Below are 25,445 nucleotides of genomic sequence, written 5' to 3' on the forward strand. Positions count from 1 at the left end.
GCTGGGTCAGGCGCAGAAGATCCTGGGCCGCGGGACACGTCCGGCGCAGGCCTATCAGGGCGCAATGATGAGGCGGACCCAGGTGGAGCCACACCGGATCATGCGCCAGCTGACTGGGCCGAATCCACCCAGGAATCCGCGCCTGTATCTTGTCGGGCCGGAGCGACCCTGGGAGCCGCGCCTGTCTCCTGGCGGCGGACATAGTGGCGGGGCCCATCAGCGGGCCAGCGAGCCTCGGTGCGCCGCGTGGGGGCGTCTGAATGGGGCGGGTTGGATAGGTCGCCCGCGGGACCGCTGCTGGGTCGGCTATCAGGCGGCACGGAAACCCACGCGCTGCCCCTGGCGGCAGCTCAGATCCCGAAGGAGATCCGCTGGCAGACTGCGGTGGAACTGATCCCGAGGCGGATCTGTCCCCCAGCCCTGGACACATAAAATGTTGCATATTTGACAGATTTTCTTCACTGTTTTGGATATTTGCTGCACCATTTTCTTCGTAGTTTTCATCTGCATCATCATAAAACTCATGCAAAGGGTTATGATCATTAGTCAACGGTGAATCATTACAATCATTATCCCCATGAGAGATGCCCGTAAGACTGGATGGTAGAAGAAGGATTTCTTTTTGAAGGAGTGCACCGGCATTAGGATGAAGTTCGGAGAAAGGAAATTTTGTCTCATCAAACACGACGTCGCGAGAAATATAAATGCGACCAATGGAGATGTCAAGACACTTGACACCTTTGTGTTGAGTGCTATAGCCAAGGAACGCGCATTGCTTGGAACGAAACATGAGTTTGCGGTTGTTGTATGGTCGGAGATTTGGCCAACAAGCGCAACCAAACACACGAAGTGTTGTATAGTCGGGTTTGGTGTGAAGAAGACGCTCAATGGGAGTTTCATAGTTTATGACACGGCTAGGAAGCATATTTATAATATGTACCGCAGCAAGAAAGGCCTCGTCCCAAAACTTTAGGGGCATGGAGGCACTGGCCAAAAGTGCTAGACCGACTTCAACGATGTGTCTGTGTTTGCGTTCAGCGGACCCATTCTGTTGATGGGCGTGAGGACATGACACGTGATGAGATATGCTAATTTTCTGGAAAAACGAGTTTAGCTTCTCGTATTCCCCTCCCCAATCATATTGGAGAGTAAGGATTTTGCAATCAAACTGGCGCTCAACGAGAGCTTGGAAGTTCAGAAACACTTGGAACACATCGGACCTTTTTTTAAGAAGATAGATCCATGAAAACTTGCTATAATCATCTATGAAACTCACATAATACGTGTGCCTACCAACAGAGGAGGGGCAGGACCCCACACATCAGTAAACACAAGTTGTAAAGGCTTGGTGGAGATGTTGGTAGAAACTGGATAAGGTAATTGGTGGCTTTTAGCCTTTTGACAAGAATCACAAATTGTTTCAACATCACGCTCTCCAACATACGGGAGCTTATTTTTCCTAAGCAATCACTCAACTAAAGAAAAAGATGCATGTCCTAAATGATTGTGCCATTGTATTGAAGACACTTTGGTGGCATTGTGTGACGCCCGGATAATTAAGCTACAGTAATCCCACGGTAATGATGCCACGTCACCACAGTTACTGTTGTTAAACTCGTGATGATTCGAAACCCTTTCAAGGTTCAAATTCAAATTAATGTCAACAATAAAAGTTTTCAAAAGTTAAAACAAAAATGTTCGGGCAGTGCCAAAAATGGCACAGGTAATTATGGTGTAGAAGACGCAATTTTATAAAATACCTAAATGCCCTAAATTAAATAAAACAGAAAAGAAAAAATAAATAAATAAAAGAAAATACAAAACAGAAACAGAAAAAAAAGCCCCCCCTGGACCAGACGGCCCAGCTCGCAGCCAGGCCGGCCCACCTGGCCATCCGGCCGACCCGGCCCGTTCCCCCGGTCGCTCTCCCCCTTTTCTGTTCCCCCGACCAGGGTCGGAACAGGGGCGTGCTTCCGCCGGACCCCCTCGCCGGCGTCGAGGAGGGGATAAGATTGCCACACCCCCGCCCCCTCGATCCCGCCTCCCACTCACCCCGCTCTCTCTCTCTCGGTGCCTGCGCCTCCCCTCCCCCAGATCCACCTCTCCCCTCTCCTCTCGCCCGATCCCGAGCGCGCTCGCTCCCATGGCCGTGGCCGTCACGTAGCCGTGGCCACCGTCCTCCCCGCACCGCGCCCACGCGTCATCGGGCTCCCTCGTCGCCCGCCTCGTCGTCCCCTACCGTTGATTCGAGCTCCACACCGTCGCAGCGTCGTGGACGAGGTCGTCTTCAACCTACGAACACCGAGCTCCACCGCGTCGGATTCCGCCTCGTCTCTGCGCTCCCGTTCACCGCGGGCCTTTCGTGTGCCACTCTGTGAGCTCCACCCCCTTCTTCTCCCCGTCCTTACTTAATTTCCATGCCATAGCTAGTCGTGCGCGACGCACCACCATTGCCGGGCTACGGCTCCGCCGTCAAGCTCGCCGTCGCGGTCACCGCACGCGCGGCTCTCGTCCGACCGCGTAACCGTGCTCACTGCACCACCGCGACACCGTAGCACCCTCCAGTACACCCCCTCGTGCCTCCTAACGCCGTCCCCGACGAGCGCCCGAACGCTTCACCGCGGAGCTCGCCGCCGGCAAGGCTCCGGTGACCTTTTGGTCACGGGCTCAACCCCGCTGCATTCCCCACGCCACGTAGGCCTCGCCCCGCTCTCCGATTTGCCCAAAACCGCCCCATATCATCATTGTTCTCGCTCTCCCGGAGCACCTCGCCGCCGGCGAGCTCGTAGCGCTCGCCTCCGTCCGTTCCAACCCCTCTGGCCACCACCGCTCGACGCGTGACGCCGAGCCGCGTCGAACGCGCCCGGCCACAGCCTAGAAGACCCCCTGGGCGCGAAACCCGCATCCCTCCCAAGCCGCGCCGCCGCGTTTGGCTCGCCGGACTCAGCTTCGGCGCGTCTCCGGCCGGTGTCCGACGTGGCGTCCACGTGGCACCGCCTGGGCCACTGACTGGTGGGCCCCGGGCCCCCTTTGACCTGTTGACGATGGTCAACTTGCTGACTGGGCTGGTCCCAGCAGCTGACCAGTGGCCCCCCTTTTTTTAGCTAATTAAATTAGTTAATCTAATTAATCTGAGCCTATTAGGCACTGAATAATGGGCCCACACTTAACTAACCCTAATTAGTTTAAAACAAATCCTATTTCACCTCTGTCTCAATGACAGGTGGGTCCCACTGGACCCACAGGTCAGTTTTGACCCAGTCAACCGCACTGTTGACCGATGAGCTCAGCATTGCATCATGCTGACATCAGCAGACACTATTCTGGATAATGTTAGAATTAAATAACTAAATAAAATCAGAAAATGATTTAAATCTTTAGAAAATCATATCTTTTAATCCGTAACTCGGATGAAAATACTTTCTACATGAAAGTTGCTCAGAACGACAAGACGAACCCGAATACGCAGCCCGTTCGTCCACCACACACCCCTAACATATCAAACACGCAACTTTCCCCCTCCGGTTCATCTGTCCGAAAACGCGAAACACCGGAAATACTTTCCCGGATGTTTCCCCCCTTCGTCGGTATCACCTACTACCGCGATTGGGCACACCTAGCATCGTTACTTGTCATGTCACGCATCGATATGCATTTGTTTGCATTGTATTCATTGTTTCCTCCCCCTCTTCTCTCCGGTAGACCACGAGACCGACGCTGCTGCTGCCCAGTTCGACTACGGAGTTGACGACCCCTCCTTCTTGCCAGAGCAACCAGGCAAGCCCCCCCCCTTGATCACCAGATATCGCCTACTCTTTTCTATACTGCTTGCATTAGAGTAGTGTAGCATGTTACTGCTTTCCGTTAATCCTATTCTGATGCATAGCCTGACATTGTTGCTACATCTGTTGATACCTTACCTGCAATCCTAAATACTTAGTATAGGATGCTAGTTTATCATTATTGGCCCTACATTCTTGTCGGTCTGCCTTGCTATACTATTGGGTCGTGATCACTCGGGAGGTGATCACGGGTATATACTATACATACATACATACTATACAGATGGTGACTAAAGTCGGGTCAGCTCAAAGAGTACTCGCGAGTGATTCACGGATTGGGGGCTGAAAGGACCTTTGTCCCGACGGCCCTCTGTGTGGATCTTTGTGGCGGAGCGACAGGGCAGGTTGAGACCGCCTAGGAGAGAGGTGGGCCTGGCCCTGTTCGGCGTTCGCGAATATTTAACACGCTTAACGAGATCTTGGTATTTGATCTGAGTTGGCTACGAGTCTATACGCACTAACCATCTACGCGGGAGTAGTTATGGGTATCCCGACGTCGTGGTATTAGCCGAAGCACTTCGTGACGTCAGCGACTGAGCGGCGCGCGCCGGATTGGAACGTAAGCCTGCTCTTGTATTAAGGGGGCTAGTTCTGCTTCCGGCCGCCCTCGCAACGTGCAGGTGTGCTATGGGCGATGGGCCCAGACCCCTGTGCGCTTAGGTTTAGACCGGCGTGCTGACCTCTCTGTTGTGTCTAGGTGGGTCTGCGACGTGTTGATCTTCCGAGGCCGGGCATGACCCAGGAAAGTGTGTCCGGCCAAATGGGATCAAGCGTGTTGGGTAAGTTGGTGCACCCCTGCAGGGAAGTTAATCTATTCGAATAGCCGTGATCTTCGGTAACAGGACGACTTGGAGTTGTACCTTGACCTTATGACAACTAGAATCGGATACTTAATAAAACACACCCTTCCAAGTTCCACAGACAACCCGGTGATCGCTTTTCTACAGGGCGACGAGGAGGGGATCGCCGGGTAGGATTATGCTATGCGATGCTACTGGAGATGCTACTTGGAGATGCTACTTGGAGGACTTCAATCTACTCTCTTCTACGTGCTGCGAGACGGAGGCTGCCAGAAGCGTAGACTTCGATAGGACTAGGTACCCCCCTCTTATTCTGGCATTCTGCAGTTCAGTCCACTCATATTGCCTCCCTACACATATACCCATGCATATGTAGTATAGCTCCTTGCTTGCGAGTACTTTGGATGAGTACTCACGGTTGCTTTGCTCCCTCTTTTCCCTCGTTTTCCTCTTCTTCTCGGATGCCGTAACCAGACGTTGGAGCCCAGGATCCAGACGCCACCGTCGACGACGACCCCTACTACACCGGAGGTGCCTACTACTACGTGCAGCCCGCTGACGACGACCAGGAGTAGTTAGGAGGATCCCAGGCAGGAGGCCTGCGCCTCTTTCGATCTGTATCCCAGTTTGTGCTAGCCATCTTATGGCAACTTGTTTAACTTATGTCTGTACTCAGATATTGTTGCTTCCGCTGACTTGTCTTTGATCGAGCACTTGTATTCGAGCCCTCGAGGCCCCTGGCTTGTATTATGATGCTTGTATGACTTATTTATGTTTTAAAGTTGTGTTGTGATATCTTCCCGTGAGTCCTTGATCTTGATCGTACACATAGCGTGCATGATTAGTGTACGATTGAATCGGGGGCGTCACACATTGAAAACTTGTTTATTGAATCTTCTAATCTCCGGAATCAAGGGGTAAAGCCCACGAACGCATCTACCTCGATATAGCACCTTCTTCGTTGCCTGATCCTTGATCAAAAAGAAGTAAGGGTGAAACTCAAGGAAGACATGGTTGTCAATGGCAATGCGATGAACGGAAAGAAGACTTTTTGAAGCACTAGGAACATGCAGAATTTTTCTAATATGAATTTTTCGATGAGGGGTTTTAATGATTGAGTGACCAACGTGACTAATTTTCATACCTTCTCCACTTGCTGTGTGGATGTGATCTTTGCCACGGTACTTGTCGCGCATGGTCACCTTTTCCAGCTCTCCGGTGATGTGGTTCGTGGCGCCGCTGTCGACGTACCAGTTGGTGTCGATGCCGTAGGAGCCATCAGCGACTCCGGCCACCTTCTCGTCCTGGGAGGAGTCATCTTCATCCTCCTCAAAACGGTACCAGCAATCCTTTGCCGAGTGTCCCGGCTTGCCACAGATTTGGCACCTGATTGTGTCAGGGCGTGATATGTTGTTGGAGGAGTTGCTGCGCCGGCCTCGGTTGTTGGTGAAGGAAGGCCGACCGCCGCGTGTGTTGCTGGCGCCGCTGCTGTTGCCGTTGCCAGCACCCTTGCCCTTGCCGTTCCGAGGCGGCCCGCGGTAGCGAGAGCCTCCGCTCCGACCACGAGTAGCGACGTTGGCTGATGACTTGAAGCCACCTCCCGCGCCAGCTCCCTGGAAGAGAGCCACCCGCTGGTCGAAATTGCTCATTTGCCCGAACAGCTCGTCGAGGGTGACCGGGGTGGTGCGGGCGTCGAGGGCAGACACCAACGGCTGGTACTCCATGTCAAGCGCATTGAGGATGTACGAGATTAACTCACCATCCTGCAACGGCTTGCCAGCCGCGGCGAGCTCATCAGCAAGCCCCCGCGTGTGAGCGAAGAAGGTTGCCATCGATTGCGTTCCTTTCTGCGCATTTGTGAGGGCGGCGCGGATGTTGTTGATGCGGGACAGCGACGTCGACGAGAATATGCTCGCTAGCGCCGTCCAGAGTTCGCGTGCATGCGCGATGGAGGTGACCTGCACGAGCACCTCTTTGGACAGGTTATTCACAAGATAACCAAGTACCTGCTGATCCTCGCAGAACCAGACGGCGTGAAGTGGATTTGGGATGGTTTCCTCCTTTCCATCCTTGTCCTTGCTGACGACGAACTCGGCCGGCTCCGCCATGCTTCCATCAACGTACCCGAAGACTCCAGCTCCTCTCAGCTGCGGCGTGATCTGGGTGCGTCAGAGGATATAGTTGGTTCGGGTGAGGCGCTCGGTGATCTGGCCGGAGAGGGGGGAGGAGGTGGCGGCAAATGAGGCCATGGCAAGAAGCTGCGGTGGAGAGGAGGGAAAAAAAGCTAGATGGGAAGAGTTAGGCTCTGTATACCATGTGGAGGAACGTCATACCCATCCTGGGCGACGGTTGTGTGTTTATATAGCCAGGTCGCGACCTCCTGATATAGCGTACAAAGTTGATTCAGATTACAATTTGGAGAAGGGATAAAGAAGGTTACAAAGATAAACGCATATGAGCTAAATCCTAGTCTATCTTCGGTTGGAAACCTCCTGGCAATGGTTATCTGAACCTGTCACGTACGGCACTTGGCGTGACCAATATTTCGTTCAACACAAGGGCCATGGTCTCGGCGTGCAAGGCATCAGCCAAATCATTCACTGACCCTGCAGCCATAAACTGGATGTCCGAATCTGAGTCCTGGCATATCACACCCCAGCCACCATGTCTAGATTCATCATGAAATGCACCATCCACATAAATCTTCATTAATGGATATGCTACCTAGTTTCTCCTTAACATTCTCATTCTTCATACAACCCATTTGCACCACATGCATTCATACTAATCAATGATTTGGCTACAAACTGGCATCAGCTGACTCACTACCACCACCACTACAAATGTACAACCAAATATCATCTCAAGCCACAGTTTCCACACATGGTAAGGCACAAATGCATTCTTATTGCCAACTACAATGGTAACCTAGCACTCTAGCAGCAACACGTCAGGGCTTGCCCAGGAGCTCACGCACCGTCTGTCTGTGCAAGCCCGGGCTCGCTCCTGATGCCCTCTGCCCATCTCGCACTGATCCGCACGTTTTCAAGGTTCTGCTTCAGTGTCCTCTCGAATTCGGGCTTTGTGCGGGTTGCAAAGAAGTTGGAGATCTCTGCCGCCTTCTCGTTGGAGGTGAACTGACAAGAAACAAGGAAGTTCACATTAGCTATGACCTCATGGAAATAATACCTGCAAAAGTGGGGAATATGGATCACGGAAATAGGGCAATAGAACTGTGATTAAATGTACCAATGGAACTATGTTTTTAACAAAATTCGCCACCGAGATCCCGGAAAATGTCTTTGAGATGAGCTCCCAGTTTTCCTGCAGACAGATAGAACGGGACAAATGTTAGCACCATGTTTTCAAATGTTTCAGTCTGCTAACACTAATATGAACCATCAGTCATCTCCTAAGGTGTCAGATGAAGAAACCACAAAAAATAGATGGTTGGGTGCTGCTGCCTCAAATTCACTCTACTTAAAATACATTCACAAGGGAAATCCATATAAAGAGATCAGGATCCCGAAACAAATTCACAAATATTGTTCAGCTGTTTGCAAATATGCCACTTGACTTGAATTCTTGTTGACAAAAACAGAAGAACTCTGGGTCCTCTTTGTAATGCAGAAATCTCAATGAAGTTGGTAGAAAAAGAAACATCTCATGATTGGATATTCCTATTTGTTTAGAATACCTACAAGAATCTGATGTTCCAGACAGGACCCAGAAATAACGACTTTTACGCATCAACAACATGTCAACACACAGAGATAAAAGGGTCCTCATCGTTAAAAGAGATCGTACCTTCAACCAGTTCCACGAAATTTCACGTGCCTCTGGTTGAATACCTCTAAGGAGAATATATGCATCTTGATTGCGAACCTGACAAGCAAGAGAGGCATGAGACCTGAGTACAGCTTGCAACTTGACACACACAAGGTAGCTCACAGAGACCTTCGACTATAATTGTGGAAGAAAGTAATGATATTTGCATTTACCTCATTAGAGAAAATTAAATTCAGTGATTCAAGGACGATACCCTTATCCCGGCAAGAAGATAATATGCCTTGAAACAATAAGAAAATGCTTTTAGAACAACCAAAAACATGGGCAAGCTTTGTTAGTTTAACATGGTCAAAAGGCTACACACCTAAGACTTGTAATCTTTCCTCTCCTTCAGCTGACTCCTTGTAGATTTTTCGGAGAGCATCATAACCGGATCTGTTTGAACTACTAACATTCTGCATCACAGCGAGGTATGCGGCCTGCAGAACAGCGCAAGTCACAAATGGAAGAAGTAATCATAGGAGTACAACGTGAAGTGATAGCAAAAGGTAGGACCTTTCTAGTATCCGGAGGAAGAAGAGAAGTGCTGCGATCACGTGTGAAGATGTTAAAGCACCTAACTCCTTCATTAATGGTCTTACCATGTCCAAGTTGGACAAGTGCAGTCAACAGCAGTGGTCTAAGCATTACATCCAGGTGGCTCTCACCCTTCTTGGGGTCCCAGCCTAACTTTCTGAAAGATAAGTGTCACATAGTTAAAAAGAAGAAACATAGGAACCTGTAGGAAATATACAGTAATAAGTAATAACATGAAAGAATCATGCGTATGTCATGCATCGGCCACAAAAGAAGGAATGTTCAAGCAACATGAGAAGTTAGGAAGAAGATTAATGATATATTATGTTTCCTTTTCCTTTTTGTGAAACAAAAGAGATGATATATTGTGAGTGTAACACATTAAGAAACTCATAGCAGTTATGGTGGGGCATACTCTGCAGGTGACAAAAGAATCTTGATCAAAAGTTGCTTGATGTCACCAGCCAAGGCAGGAGTAGCATCAGCAGATATTTTAGCAATACTTGTGGTTACCTGCCAATCCAAAGTAAAAGATATAGGTGATTTATCTTCATGAACAATTGAACATGATAGAATCAACTGGACCTACAGGATTTACGTACAGTATTTATGTGTGAAAGAACACTATAATCAGCTTCTCCACGATAACCGTAGAGTAAATGTAGCAACGACGCAAATGTTTGCTGGCGGGCAATAGAAAGTGCATATAAGTCCTCCACAATGCCTGCAATGCTAATGTTATAATACCTGCCACCAAAATATTACAAGCAGATTCAACGGTCACATGTTGCATTTACCAATTTTATCCATTAGTGAGAGCTTCTTGGTTTCCAACGCATTTTGAAGTGCAGCTGCAAGCTCATCGTCATATTTTACTCTGTAAAATCCAGTTCCATTTACATTCAACTTAGTAAAAAAGTTTCCGCCCTTCTTTCGGTCACCGCATTGTGAACCAATGACCAGCTTATCACGTTTAAGTTTCAACAATAACTTTTTCTGTGTATCATATGCACCACAGCCTGAAGTTATAGGGACAATCCACATGCCAGAGCCAGAGGACCCATCTAACAAAAACTGGGCCTGCAACAAACAGAAATCATCAAGTTCGTGGAGAAAAATACTATACACGGAGATCTATCAGTCAACGAGATCAAGTTTTAACAATTTCATTTATTAGATTTTTCACTTTAACCAATATAAAATAAGACACACTTTTGTGAGAACCCTCTCTTTGCTTTGGTCTAGTGGCTAAGGGTGATCTATTAACTCGTAGAGGGAAGTGGGCACAGCAATACATGAAATAATTGTAAATAATTAACATATTTAAGGAAAGCAAGTCAGTCTGACCTAATACCATAATTTATCATTGCACATCAAATTATACATCGAGACTCACATTTGACAGGACAAATGTAATGATTATTTCTTGAATTGTTTGTCTGGATTTATTAAAAATAAACACATATACCAAATTATCACTATTAAACATACAAGTACATTGCTACAGAAAAACCATACTTCATGATTAAAATTTGATAATTAATTTATGCCTATTGCCTTATAATACTAACTTTATATGTAAGTCTGAATCTGACACTTCCATTTCAGGCTGTCATAAAATTCATTGCTCCCAAATATAAATTATTTGAACATTCAAATTAACGATACATAACTGAAACTGCAGAAAACCGCGGTCTAGATCTTTTGGCAACCATCTGATTTAAATCAATAATCATGCAGGATGTGTATCCCTGGGCTGAGATGGGAACATGGGAAGTAATGTGCATTTAAACATGTCTCTCGTGATTTGTAGGGAAACGTCTGTGCCTATCTACCTTACCAAATTACTTGTAAGTTTCCTTATTAGCCTTATCTGCACTAGGGCCCAAAATATCCTTCAAATTTTCATCAACCAATGACTCAGATTTAAACCACCTCTTAACCCTAATGTGGTAAGATAGAGCACCCTAAAAGTGCTCCAACTTCAGAACAAGATCTAATTCAGTTCTTCTATGAGATTCATGTAAGTTGTTCTTGATACCGCTCAGGCATACGCCAGAATATATGATCAGATACTAGGGCTGCTGTGTAAATACGTGAATGCATCAAGTGACAGATCAATGGCCATAGGGGCAGTACAATATTTCCAGTTTTTGACATCATTGAGTACAGTATTCTCAGAGGACCAGTTATAACAGTCAGTTATACGTTCACAAAATGGTATGGAACAAATGCATACTTGGTTAGTCGTGTGATGATGAATGCATGATAGATACGAAGGATGGTATGTAAGATAACCTATTGCCTGCTCACCCGCAAAAAAAAAACTATTACCTGCTCAATCTCTATGTCATTCCCTTTAATTTTCGCATTAATAACAGGATAACCTTTTTGCTTCGTCCATGTAGTCATCAAATCCTTGACAGGTTCACCAGTTTCCTTTTCAAGAACAGCCCACAGGTCCTCGGTTTTAGCATTTGAGTATGCATATTTCTTCATATACGAAGCCATCGCTTTCTGAAAGAACACAGTTTCGTATCTATAGCATATGAGAATACACTAGGAGAACGACGTGGAGTTAAAGAGTAGCAGGGGGAAATTACACAGAAAGGAGAGTGCAGCAATTCGTTTACTAAATAATGTAATTAATTAAAAATTTGACTTTTAACGTATTAAGCTAGTGTGCAGTTTGATAGATTCATTATATGATCAAGAAAAGAGTCAACGATCGCTAAATTTTACTCCTTTTTTTTTTGTGAACAAGTAATGTTATCCTGTGAGCATGACAGATGCTACAACAATACATAAGATCACCATCACACCTATATCGACAAATCTGTCTCGATATGCTAATTTATCAAACCATCCACCTCCAATCATGTGATCGGTGAAGTACAAATGGTCACATATGATGCTTGTATGCATTAAACAAGGGCAGGATAATCGATGAAGAAATGGTCATTTTGCTCCTAGAATATGTCTTCAAAGAACAGAAATCTCTCCTTAAAACACCGCTGACAAAAGCATGTTTACCAACTAGTATGATTTAAGAGCATACAAATATTTTATGCAATGGACAAGCATGGAGTCATGTAGTGTTTCCGCTAGATGGAATAGTGGGGAAATGACATCAAAGTATCACTGTTTCCTTAAAGAACAAAATAAACTGGCTGAAAGTGATCTTGTATACTTTTAAGCTACGTGATGAGAAAAAGAATGCCAAGTCTAGGTAAGAAGAGTGAGTCGGTAACAAGTTTCTAGAGTTCAGGTAGAGGCAGTATTAGACCTGAAAACGCTCTGCGCCAAGGTAACTTTGTAGCATGCGAATAACAGAAGCACCCTTGTCATAGCTAATAGCATCAAAAATCTGATCAACTTCACTGGCATGGTGTATTTCAACCTGAGCATCCAGGAAAACAGATAGTGGAAAGTAAAAAATGAATCACAAGTTAGCATTAGAGAAGTGAAAATGTTAATGCCACGAAATGAATCTATGTTGATGCATTGACTGAAGTTGCTCCCCACAGTAAGATGCCACTTGTCAGAGTAGAGATACTTAAGCATCAATTTTAATATTCCATAGGAATTTTATGAGTCAATCATGAATCAGCCAATAATGTGTTGGTAATAGCATATTACGCAGTACGCACTGTTGTTACTTAAACTTGCCATTGTCAAAATTTACAATTAAAATAGATTCTTGCACTTCTATGATAGTAGAGTGCATGACATGACAACTATGGTTTTGGAGAATGTAGTCCACGACATATCCAACCACCGGAGCAGGCTATGGCACAGTAATAAACAATGAGATTACCTCAATAGGATGAGACGCCTCGAGTGAATCCAGCCTGAGAGCAGTGGTTGTCCTATCAAGAAACTGTGTCCAGATCTTCCATTGTGGAAAGAAAGAATCTACAGCTAGATGGCTCATCTGTGAAAACAGAAAGCCTATTCATTCAGTATACATTGGTAACCTGATATTTCATTCTTTTAACTTTTGAGTGGCCGAATTGATTTACCCATGTGGCAAATCCCTCGTTTAACCACAAGTGAGTCCACCATTCCATGGTTACAAGATTGCCAAACCATTGATGAGCCAATTCATGCGCCACAGTAACTGCAACCTAATAAAATACATGCTGAGGTCAATATAAAAAGGATGCTTACACATATAAAAGGTTTAATTACGAAGAAATGTTAAGAATTATTAGTGAATTATAGATGATCATGAGATAGTGTAGTTCTTTTATTAAACCAATTTATGTATAGTAACATCGCACAGTTAGTTAAGAGGTGAACTGTAAACGATGAAAAGATAAGTTAAATAAATTTCTGAGCTATGATAGATACATTCTGTTTGCTGGATGCTGATGAAGACTTGTCATCGAAAAGAAAAGCTACTTCCCGGTAAGTGACCAATCCGTAGTTCTCCATGGCTCCAGCAGCAAAATCGGGGATAGCAACCATATCCAACTTGGGGAGTGGATAAGGAGTGTCAAAGTAACTGAACAATTGAGGAAATGAGTTTTATTGTTAATGTTACTGTTTCAGCAACAACCACAGCTTGACACAGTATTTCATTAACATCAATCATGTCTATTCATTAGAAACCAAAGTGTGGAAGCACGGATAGATTGTGATCTTACTCTTTATAGAGATTCAATGACTTCACTCCAACATCTAGTGCAAACTTCCCTTGGTTACTCTTACCAATTTGAGTGTACACACGAACTCTTGTGCCTGAATAAAATTAAACAAACAAATAAAATAAAAAGGGAAAGAGAAAGGTCTCATGCAACTCTTTGAATGGATGATGTCAGAAACAGAGATGATACCTTTTGTTGTCATACCCTCTACATATTCAAACAAACCGACAACTATGGCCACTAAATAAGTTGACATAGGTGGCGATTCCTGGTAACACACAGTTTTGAGAGGACCAGCAAATGTCGCGTTAGCTACTGGCATGTTGGACAGTGCTACCAGCTCAGATGGAACTTCAAGTGTTAGCTTGAACTTAGCCTGGAAAATCGAGACGGCAAAACAAGATATGTTATGAAATATATCTAACCTCACTGATGCTCTATGTGCACGTATTTGAGGAACATAAAGTCATCCTTCCAGCTATCAAATATAATCACCTTGAATGCGGGCTCATCCCAGCAGGGGAAGCACCGCCGCGCATACACGGACTCAAATTGCGTCACCGCCATGTTTCTCGCTTTCCCCTTATACTGGTACTTACTGCAATCAAATGAAATCAGAAAAGCATAAATAGCAGGAAAGGCATTCATACCAAAGTGCTCGATCAAACTCTTATTTCAGAAATAGATCATAACACTATAATGCCTTCACAGTGAACTTCCAAACCACAGTTCAACTTTTCCCCTTTTGTAATTTTCTACTTAAAATTTAGAACAAACCACATGTGTTGAGGTTCGCTGATCATGATGTAGGGTGGTAGAGTCCAGAAAGAAGTCGTCGCATACCTCCTGTAGAATCCTCTCATCTCGTCGTTGAGAATGCCGTTGAAGTCCATCTTGAGCAGGCCCTCGCCGAGGGGAAGCTGCTTGGCGAACCCGAGCACCAACACGCCGTCATCCTTGAAGAACACCACCTCCGTGGGCGCCAAAGCCTGCGAGAGCCGTACCGGCGAAGGATGATTAGAAGAGGGCGAGGAGGTCTCAAGGAATTTCATTTTTCTTACCTGGAAGCGGATGGAGGCGCGGTTGACGGAGAGGTCGAGCGCGTTGAGCACGAGGAAGCGGGTGGGCGCGGACACGGCGACGGAGATGGCCACCGAGCCGGAGAAGGTGCAGGCGACGAGGTCGGGGCGGAGGAAGAGCTCGTAGCGGCGCGGCGCGGCGAAGCTCGGCAGCCGCGCCTTGCCCCGGAACTGCTCCGCCGAGCCGGCCGCCGCAGGCGCGCCGGGAGATGCTTTGAGATTCGCGCCCTGCGTGCGTGTACATCCGGCCCGTTGTTGTTTAGCGCGAGGGAAGAGAAAAGACGAGAGAAGCAAGGGAAGCAAAAAAACAAAAGCAAGCTTTTACATTTTTTTTCTTTTCTTATTACAAACTTACGCATTTTAAGGCACTTATCGAAAATGGATTATCTCCATTTTTAGTACCACTAAAATAGCGCACTCACTTTATACATCCAAATTTTGCTCACAAAAACTTTATACATCCAAATGTGATTTTAAAACAAACTATTAATCATGAATTTTTGTTAGTATTGTATTAATATATTGTATCCAAATCATATCTATATCTATACCAATATAAAAGAACAGCAATAGCCAGCGAACATTCACTGGGAGGGGGTGACATTTGTAAACCGCGTAACAACTTTTTTAGAATCGCCACTTCATATATTTTTTACAATCTTATTTAATTAAGGTCTAATTAGGGCCAGTTCTTTTGGGCGATTCTTCCAGAATTGCCCCCTTCCTAGCTTCTTTTAGAATCGCCACTTCATATATTTTTTACAATCCTATTTAATTAAGGTCTAATTATCTAGAATTGTAAAAAATATATAGAGTGATGATTCTGAAAGAAGCTGGAGAGGGGGACGATTCTAGAAGAATCGCCGGAAAAAAACTGGCCCATATTATGGAGCGGAGGCAGCGAGGGCGGGTTGACTCAGCCATCTTTGGTAACCCAATAAATAGTACTAAATTCACGACCCGGAACCAAATAAGTATCAATCAATATCTTATATACTTGGTAAGTACTACATACGAATGTATATAGACATATGTTAAACTGTAGATTTACTCATTTTGTTTCGTATGTAGTCTATAGTAAAATCTTTAAAAAGTCTTATATTTAGAAACGGAGGAAGTATCAATCAACATCTTGAAATATTTGGTAACCCAATAAATCTTTTATATTTGGTAACCCAATATTAATTGGGCACATACCTATCTTATCAATTTAAAACATGCTACCACAGACACTTGCAAAAAAGGTCTTGTATTAAGGGACAAAGAGAGCTAGAAAATATGTACTTTATAACCAAACATAATCTTTTTTTGTGTATTTTTTTTGCATCAAGAGTTGCCCCGTATACTCCTCTTATTGTGTTGAAAAGTATATGGCCCCCATGGCAACGCCTATGTACACGATCATTTATATATTTTTGAATGAAATGCGTACACAATCATTACCTTCAGTTTTCGGGCGACTTTTAACTCCTATTTGGGCCGGCCCGTGAGATAGCTTTATGGGCGATAGCCAAAGATTGGGTACAACACGAACCCACTTCAATTTTGTTCCTGTGTTTTAGAAAACCGCAATTTTTTCAAAATAATGTTCACATTTTAAAAAATGTTCCATTTTCATTTTCTGTTTACAAAATCAAAAAAGATGTTCTTGTTTTCAAAATTTGTTTGCAAATTGAAAAACATTTTTGGAATTTAAAAAATTGTTTCCTCTTTGGAAGAGCTCATAAATTTTTTTAAATATTTTGATTTTTTTTCTCAAAAAAGGTTCGCATTTTTAAAAAGTAAATTCACAATTCCAAAAAAAGTTCTCATTTCCAATTTGGTCTTCCCTTTTTTGAAAATTATTTCAGATTCCCAAAATGTTCTATTTAAAAACACATATTAGAACAACAACAACAACAATAAAGCCTTTAGTCCCAAACAAGTTCGGGTAGGCTAGAGGTGAAACCCATAAGATCTCGCAACCAACTCATGGCTCTGGCACATGGATAGCTATAGCGACCCGACCTCAGACGATCCAGTCTCTGTGCTTAAGTGTCATCCCTGGATCAGTATGCTGACACACACATTACTCGAGGATTTATAACAAAGGTAAATCACATGTATAAAGTAACGTAAATACTATTACCTCAATCCAAATAGCGGAAGTAACAATAAGGTTGTGGATTCCCATCAACACCAACGGCAAAGTTGAGGGTAGAAATCATAACCCTAACGTATCACTTACTCGTCGTAATAAGTCCTGCAACATGAGACGTTGCAGCCACAAAGGGTCGGTATATTAAATGTACTGGCAAATTCACACTATAGAGCAATGCTGAATAATGACTATCACTATATGCATATTTGGCTGGTGGAAAAGCTCTATGGTTATGATGTTTTTGCGAAAAACCAATTTTTTCCTCTACAAAGGAATATATTTTATTTAACTACAAAGTTTGTTGATAAAATATTGAGAAGGTTCCTCCAACTCAATCCCAAATTAAAAGTTAACAACCCAACAAAATTAATTATATAGAGTGATGAGATCAACATGATAATCCAAGAACCAGATACTCAAGATGTCTATAACCGGGGACACGGCTAATCATGATTAGTTTATACACTCTGCGGAGGTTTGCGCACTTTTCCCCACAAGACTCGATCTCCTCCGTTGGATTTCTCGCACTACATGGTGTTTGAGAAACGGATGACCGAGACACAGTCTTTCAGAAGCATTAATTCTCTACTCCGGATAGACTATAGCACCTACAACCCACTACCTGCTAGTCTACCTCTTCAAGAGCTTCACGCAACTTACTCAACTATGCTAGAGCCCATAATAGATTGTGGCTGCACACGGAAGTTTCTAGCATGAATAATCTTATGATCCCTTTGAGTCTAGGTGGCATTCCATAGGGTGATCATACGGGTCCTCCGGGATCCCCTTGGGCAAGTACTAGGTTCTCCAGGTGCCCGGGCAAACCACTGGCTACTCCAGGGTGCCCCAACCAATCCACCCAGATGTGTATTAAAGTAGCCACCTTAAGTTAACCATTAATGATAACTCTCACATCTGTCATGAATACACTCAACCAATCCACGTCTACGAGCATAGCATAGTAGTATAAGCATAACGTAGAAGTAACTCCCAGGGTTTGAATGCAGGACAATAGGTTCCTACCTCATCAACTACTTCCCAATACCCACATGTTATCAATCCTACTCATGCAATGTTTGAGGGTGAAACTAATGCATAAAAACTGGGTATGAAAGGGATATGATCAAAGTGTGAACTTGCCTTGTATTGTTGATCAAGATGATTCGCACTCATAACTCTTGATAGTTCTACTCGTTACACTCCGTTCAATCTATCGTGAGCAAGCAATAGTAACCACACATAAGCAATCACTCAGAAGATCGGGAGAAACGAAGAAGACAGTTCAGAAAACATCAAAACCAAGCAAATAACTCTTGCAACATAAAACGATTTCTAACAGTACTAAAATTATGTGAATTTGGCCTTATCATAAAGTTTAGGTCAAGAGCTTCGATTTGCAAAACGAATCAACTAAATCGGAGTTACGAAACTCAAGTTATATTCAAAAGAAGTTTGAATATAAATCTGAATAAAATTTTGAATTTTGAAATTTTTAAAAAGTTGATGTGACAGGTTCACTGGATAGGTGAAAACAAGACGAAGCTATAGGCGTTGGTTTCATCTAATTTGGATAAACGGGTGAAAAGTTATGGCTATTTGAAAAATCAAAACCAAACTATTTTACGGAAGAAAAATAGTTACAACTAAGGTCTAATGTATAAATACGTAGACTAATTGATAATCTAACTATTCCATCGTATTAGTCTAGAAATAATAAACTACGGAAGTATAAAAAAACAAAGAAAAATACCTTTATAAGGCAGAGAAAAGACGACTTTGGAGAGAAGAGACAATTTTCAGAAGTCGCGCCGGAGAGGAGAAATATATTTTTTCTTAAATGAATCTAGTCAAACCAAAATATTAATTTAACCCGAATCGGATGATTTTTGAAGGCTTTATGAGTCTATATTTATGAATAAAAAGAGGTTTAAGGATTAAAGGCTAAGCAATATGAGACTAAACGTAGACGAAAATATACGAAAGAGAGAAGAAAAAGACTAAGGCCTCGGCCGCCGGCCTGCTGCTATGCTACGCATGTAGGCGGCGGGTAGTTCCAGGCGCATGCGTAGTTTTTTTAATAGAAACAAAAAACGAAAAACAGAATAACAAAAATAAACGTAAAATTATATATAGACATATTATATATCAAAATTTTCAGAAAAAGATTTTCTACAAAATGGACATTTTCTTCAAGTCATATAAAATCGAGAAAAATTCAAATAATTCAAAGAGTGCTACTGCCCTACTAAAATCCAATAAAAATCATTTTAGAAATACCAAAATGATTTCAAAATTATTTATCTCCAATTTTTTGATGTAGGGAATCATTTTACCATATTTTCCATCTATTTTATTTTTGGAGAAAAATAATTTGAATAAAATCCAAATAACTCCAAATTAAAAATAATTTCAAATGGACTTTAAATTTGATCCTTTTAAACTTCCAACTCGTATTTCGTATATTTTGAAGAAGTCATTTTATCTTTTCTCATGAAAATCATTGAGTTGCTTAAAGTTTCTGAATTTGAAATATTTCCAAATAAAATTCAAATCTTTTCAAAAAACCCTTTTCATTTAATTAAATGGAAGAAGTCATATCATCTTCTCTTGAGGGTTTTGTATTTGAAAATAATTTGAATTCACGGAGATCAAAATGCAAAAAGGTGAAAGTTTGGGAAAGTTCTTTTATTCCCTCTCATTTAACTTCCAAAAAGTTTCAAATTTCACTCAATCAATCACACAACAATCAAACAAACAATCAATCTATCTATTTATTATGACATTCCAAAATTTAGAATTTTGGGATGTTACAAACTTACCACCCTTAAAATGAATCTCGTCCTCGAGATTCGGAGAGGCTAGCAAGAAACAGGTTAGGGTTTGGGGGTCTCCTCAAAATCCATCAGTTGTCGCAGGAGGGGGTCTGGGGTGCTACCACCCTTAGAAGCATGGTTACGGTTCCATCAAAACTCATATACTTCATCCATATTGTTAACAGTGTCGGTCTTCTCAGATCTTCAGGATAATTCCTTATCTGGGCTCTTTCGGTAGTGGCATAACCTTTTCCTCAATTCTTCTGTCTTTCATCTTGGTAAGGTCATTCCGAGATTGGGTCTTCATAGCTGACGGGTCTGGCGCCAAAACTAAACAACTATCGATATCTCATGGCGGTCATCCAATTATGGTTTCTCCTGTAGGAAATGGGTCTGGGTTGATCCTCACCTTTATAACCTACGGTTGGCAAAAGCTGCCTTGTACAAGGGAAAAAATTGCTATACCATTCTAAGGCTTAAACAAGGTTTTGATCGTCGTCTCTCTACTATAGGTAAGTCACTCAGATTTACCATCCCATATAGCAAGGCGAATAACAAGAGTAAGTCGGTATGGTGATCAATCCATCCCGCACCCAAATCATTACCTTGTACATGGTTTAGCGAATCTCGCATTCTAACACTTGGTCATCCTCTCAAGCATTGCAGAATTTCTCTTGTCGACGAACCAAGTTCGGATAAATCCGTTGATTCTGCAAGCCAAACAAACACCTATCGTTTCTTCACAACTCTCAGGTTTTGCGTTACTCTATAAGATCATCTACCGATAAACATAACTTCTTCCAGGGTTTTTCCTTCAGCAAGAGTGTGCTTGCTCCTTGGCAGGTCCTGGGGTCTGTGGGTTATGGCCCATCTCATCACTTATAAACCTTGAACTCATCATCAGGGCAAATGATCATTATTCCAACATCCAGCTTCCTAGCATTCTTAAATCCATCCAATTGTATTGTCTCTCTTCCTTTTATTGGTTCCAAACTAAGACGTGATTACTCAGAATCATCCTGGAGTTACAATTGTTCCATATTACCAACATCATATCTCCAATAGTACTTCATCCCTTCATGTTCTTGGGGTACCCAACATATCAAGGTAAAACTCATACTTATGAAGTCCACTCTGTGGAATATCATAATCCTTTCCAGAGGTCAAGTGTCCTCACAGGGTACTACCACCCTTAAGATGATCCAATCTTCCGTAGACCATATTTCTCATATACTCGAAAATGGTCAACATCTTTCCTCATAGAGTAACAACTCATAAAATCCAAATCAGTACCAACACTGCTAACTTTATTGATCCTCAAATTACCACAATCTCCTGCATATCCATTACATGCATCAACTCAACCCCTCAATATAAAAGAAAATGTTCTCACTACTACTACTATACTTCTCACAAACACAACTAATTATCACAAGTCTCCTTCTCCTTGGGGCATTCTCTGGAAAAATGCTCTGCTCCATTACAACAAAAACATATTACTTCTGACAAGTCTCGAGGTTTCCTTTTTGGGCAACTGCTGAGGTAGTGCCGTGACTCCTTGCACCTGTAACAGGTGATATGACTCAGGTCCTTCCTGGAATCCAATCTACTTCTCTTTCTGGACTTTTCCGTTTCAATCAGGGCTTCTATTTCCTGTGGGTCATACTCTACTTCCTTTGTCGAGAATACTACTAGATCCCCATCCAGACAATTCTGGAAGATGTGTCCTTCTTCTGCACATGAATAGCATGACTTGGTGCAGGGTTTAATTGGTTCTTCTTTGGGTGTGTCCCCGACATCTTCCTTCATCACGGTTTCTTCTAAAATTTCCATAAGGGCTCCTTTCTTTACTTCTTTCTTCTGCTGTACGGTTCTTCATACCATGTGGTAAATGTGACACCGAGCAGGATAGTGGGTAGTCCCTTCACACAAGAAACAAGTAATCTGCCTAGTTGGGCATTCTTCAACTGGGTGACTTCCTTCACAATTAGGGCATTCATCCTTGTGTTTTTTATGGGTGTGTCCTATTTCTCCACAAATCTTGCATGCACAAGGCTTCTTCATATCCTTTACATAAGGCTTCAACTTCTAGGGCACAAGATGCGATCTTTGCAGAGTCAACTTAAATTCTTTCCAAGTGGTTACTCCTTGCCATCCATTCATGGTTTGGTACATCCTCCACCAAGTAGCAGCACCTCTTTCAAAGCACTAAAGTGCATGCTTGGTCATATCATTTCCGGTTATAGGGTTATTTTCCATGTGATCCTCCAGGTTCTGAATCCATCGGTCTGTCTCCAATTGACTCATTGGTCCAGAAAATACAAGCTCATCTCCATTCATCCTCTATTGGGTCCAAGGGTTTTGGGGTGAGATGAGAGAGAGGGAGAGGGATACACACAATACAAATAATGGTTTTGAAAAGACATATTTTTATATGTGGCTGTCGAAAAAACATCAAACAAATGACATCTCACAAATGTCGCATCTAACGTAGGCATATAACAGGGTTTGGTCTTCTAGAGGTTAATAAATCTTCAAGGTCGTCTAACTCTTCAAGTCTTGTTCATGCCTCCAATGGCTTTCTTCCGATCGTGCTTGTCCTTCTCAAATTCTTTTGCCAGATCATCTCTGCCGTCGCAAAGTCTATCTTGATGTCCTTTAATATTTCTGGAGTTGCGTTCCAACTTCTGGGTTTCAACATCCTTGACATGAACCATGGTCCTACTGTCCTTCAGTTCCTGACAAATCTCCGGTATCTCGAGGTTGTAGCTCCTCCAGCTTGGCTACTTTCAGCTTCTGGCTCCTGAGTTCTTCACGAAATGCTTCCTTGTCTAATACATCTTCCTGGAGCTCCATCTTAAAATTCTTGATGTACTACTCCAGATCCTGGTGATACACCAGCTAAGGTTAAAACTTCATCTTTTGCTGATAGATGCTCCATCAGCCTTCTACCATCCAATCCTTCCAAAGAAATGCATGCTTAGCTCAGCTCGGTGACCATAGTATCAGTGGCGATGACATCACGAATAACCATGCTTCTGCCCTTGTCATTGCCATGAGCTATCTTCCATAGTCGATATCTCCTACCTTAGGGTTTTCTTGACAAAACTTTGAGTTCTCATGCTCCATGTTCCGCTCTTTCTCTGATACACCTTGATCTCCGGTATTGACAACTTCCTTAGTCTGCCAAATTCCATAAGGGGTGCCTTCCTAGGTCATACAAATCTGGAAAATTCTACAAGGCCTTCAAATTCTCCTAGTCTTTGGAGTCTTCAACCGATGTAGTTTCCATTATTATAATACACGGTAAAATTCTCTTCATTCCGAAGTGGTCTTAGTTGTCCGATATCTTTACTTTTTGAAGTGGTCTCATCAGCCGAATCTTCATGTGGTCAAAAAGGGAAATGGGTATAGTCTCACTAAAAGGGAATATTTGAATAAGTTCGGAAGAGAAGAGAGGTAAAAGATCCTTTTGAAAATAAAGTTGTAGAGAAAATATTTCCTATGGGCTTGCCAGTTTCTAGGGGTCACGTCCTACAGTCAACATGTGCTCTAATACCATCTTATAGCGACCCGACCTTAGACGGTCCAGTCTCTGTGCTTAAGTGTCATCCCTGGATCGGTATGCTTACACACACAGTACTCGAGGATTTATAACAGAGGTAAATCACATGTATAAAGTAGCGTAAATACTATTACCTCAATCCAAATTGCGGAAGTAACAACAAGGTTGTGGATTCCCATCAACACCAACGGCAAAGTTGAGTGTAGAAATCGTAACCCTAATGTATCACTTACTCGTCGTAAGAAGTCCTGCAACATGAGACGTTGCAGCCACAAAGGGTCAGTACATTGAATGTACTGGCAAATTCACACTGTAGAGCAATGCTGAATAATGACTATCACTACATGCATATTTGGCTGGTGGAAAAGCTCTATGGTTATGATGTTTTTGCGAAAAGCCAATTGTTTTCCTACTACAAAGGAATATATTTTATTTAACTACAAAGTTTGTTGATAAAATATTGAGAAGATTCCTCCAACTCAATCCCAAATTAAAAGTTAACAACCCAACAAAATTAATTATATAGAGTGATGAGATCAACATGATAATCCAAGAACCAGATACTCAAGATGTCCATAACCGGGGACACGGCTAATCATGATTAGTTTATACACTCTGTAGAGGTTTGCACACTTTTCCTCACAAGACTCAATCTCCTCCATTGGATTTCTCGCAATACATGGTGTTTGAGAAACGGATGACCGAGACATAGTCTTTCAGAAGCATTAACTCTCTACTCCAGATAGACTATAGCACCTACAACCCACTACCTGCTAGTCTACCTCTTCAAGAGCTTCACGCAACTTACTCAACTATGCTAGAGCCCATAATAGCTTGTGGCTGCACACGGAAGTTTCTAGCATGAATAATCTAGAAATAATAAACTACGAAAGTATAAAAGAACAAAGAAAGATACCTTTATAAGGCAGAGAAAAGATGACTTTGGAGAGAAGAGACAATTTCCAGAAGTCGCGCTGGAGAGAAGAAATATTTTTTTTCTTAAATGAATCTAGTCAAACTAAAATATTAATTTAACCCAAATCAGATGATTTTTGAAGGCTCTATGGTAAAAAAGAGGTTTAAGGGTCAAAGCTAAGCAATGTGGGACTAAACGTAGACGAAAATATACGAAACAAACAAGAAAAACACTAAGCCGGCCTAAAGGCCTCGGCCGGCCGCGCGCGTACACGGGATGCAGTTTTTTCTTCTTCTTTTTCGAAGTCTATTTTTTCTGAAGTTTGTTAAAAAAACATTAATGAAAATAAAAAACAAAAGAAAACAAAAGAAAAACAGGCCGGCCTGCTGCTATGCTACACATGTGGGCGGCGGGTAGTTCCAAGCGCACACGTAATTTTTTTAATAGAAACAGAAAAGGAAAAACGGAATAACGAAAATGAACATAAAATTATATATAGGCATATTATATATCCAAATTTTCAGAAAAAGATTTTCTACAACTTGGACATTTTTTTCAAGTCATATAGAATCGAGAAAAATTCAAATAATTCAAAGAGTGCTACTGCCCTACTAAAATCCAATAAAAATCATTTTAGAAATACCAAAATGATTTCAAAATTATTTATCTCCAATTTTTTTAATGTAGGGAATCATTTTACCCTATTTTCCATTTATTTTATTTTTGGAGAAAAATAATTTGAATAAAACCCAAATAACTCCAAATTGAAAATAATTTCAAAGAGACTTTAAATTTGATCATTTTAAACTTCCAACTCGTATTTCGTATATTTTGAAGAAGTCATTTTATCTTATGTCATGAAAATCATTAAGTTGCTTAAAGTTTCTGAATTTGAAATATTTCCAAATAAAATTCAAATCTTTTCAAAAACCTCTTTTTATTTAATTAAATGGAAGAAGTCATATCATCTTCTCTCGAGGGTTTTGTATTTGAAAAGAATTTGAATTCACGGAGATCAAAATGCAAAAAGGTGAAAGTTTGGGAAAGTTCTTTTATTCCCTCTCATTTAACTTTCAAAAAGTTTCGAATTTCACTCAATCAATCACATAACAATCAAACAAACAATCAATCTATCTATTTATTATAACATTCCAAAATTTAGAATTTTGGGATGTTACAATAGCAATCTTCCACGCACCCCTGTCCATAGCTAGCTCTTTGGTGATACTCCAATCCTTTAGGTCTCTCTTAACGGACTCCTTGAAGGAAATATGCC

At 42.5% G+C, this 25,445-nt stretch overlaps 1 pseudogene; it reads right to left on the reverse strand.

The window, feature by feature from the left end:
* Positions 1–7,322: 7,322 nt before the first annotated feature.
* Positions 7,323–14,708, reverse strand: LOC123103573 (aminopeptidase M1-C-like; annotated as a pseudogene).
* Positions 14,709–25,445: the final 10,737 nt, after the last annotated feature.

The sequence above is a fragment of the Triticum aestivum genome, chromosome 5A, assembly GCF_018294505.1.
Source record: "Triticum aestivum cultivar Chinese Spring chromosome 5A, IWGSC CS RefSeq v2.1, whole genome shotgun sequence".
Classification (NCBI taxonomy): domain Eukaryota; kingdom Viridiplantae; phylum Streptophyta; class Magnoliopsida; order Poales; family Poaceae; genus Triticum; species Triticum aestivum.